The sequence below is a fragment of the Myotis davidii genome, unplaced genomic scaffold (assembly GCF_000327345.1).
Source record: "Myotis davidii unplaced genomic scaffold, ASM32734v1 scaffold6, whole genome shotgun sequence".
NCBI lineage: Eukaryota > Metazoa > Chordata > Mammalia > Chiroptera > Vespertilionidae > Myotis > Myotis davidii.
The window spans coordinates 8,893,546-8,894,514 of NW_006383011.1; the positions used below are offsets into that span (position 1 = coordinate 8,893,546).

The window sequence follows — 969 nt, forward strand, 5'->3', positions numbered from 1 at the left end:
ACCTGTCCTCTGACAGTCTGCCTAACAAAGCCAAGGACCTACTGGACAGTAGACATAAGGGAAGTCAATTATTCTTCCATCTAACCACTCCCACTTGGGTCATCAACTCTCACCTTCTACAGGCATGTGAACTTAGGGTGTCAAAAGTAGTTCCCATGAGAGCTTACCAGCCTGTCATTGACCAGGCTCCTCCAGGAAATGATTACTCTGGTAGATTTCTTAAAACACAAGAACTTCCTCTTTGCCTCAGAAGAGTAAGAAAACATGTACAATATAAGTGTAAAGCAATAAATTCTAATCAATGCTGCAAAAGACTGTGTTATTGTAAAATCAATAAGCTCAAACTAACTTTCTGAAAATATTTTCTTAGAATGGGCTAGGTAACTAAAAAATTTGCCCATGTATGTTCTTAGCTTCCTTTCTATTTAAACATTTCTAGCGCAAGTAGTTACTATAATGGGAGAGAAAATAAAAAGATCATATATCTGAACCTAAACCTAAATATGAAAATGGATCTTAACCGTTTTCCAAAGAAATATGTTTAAAGGGCTTTACCATGCAGAGCTATGGCTTCCAGGAAGGGTTACAAATCCATCTCTGCAGATGAGCTAGTTTCCCTGGAAGTAGCCGAGAGGGGACGCGACCGGCAGCCTTGGGGGAGCTCTAGTTTCGGGGTGGAGGAGCTTTCCCACACAGGAAGCTGATCATCTCTTCTCTACAAATAGTCCTGTGCTTTCTAACCCAAGCCAATGCATGCTTATGGCGTCGCTGATAGCCCATCTGAATTCCATGATGAAATCTTCGCTGATGGGGGTCCACGCTTCCTTTGTAGAGGTTGGCGGCGGCGGCGGCTGCGTTTTGGAGGGGTACCCAGAGAGAAAGTCCTTGTGCTGACACACCGGGTCTCTGGATAGCCGGGCCATGGCGATGGCCGAGTCCTGGAAGAGACGCCGCAGCTTCTGTGGCTTG

The 969-nt window shown here is 44.9% G+C and overlaps 1 pseudogene; it reads right to left on the reverse strand.

Annotated features, from left to right (window-relative positions):
* Positions 1-541: 541 nt before the first annotated feature.
* LOC102774466 overlaps positions 542-969 on the reverse strand; it is a 1,048-nt pseudogene continuing 620 nt past the window's right edge.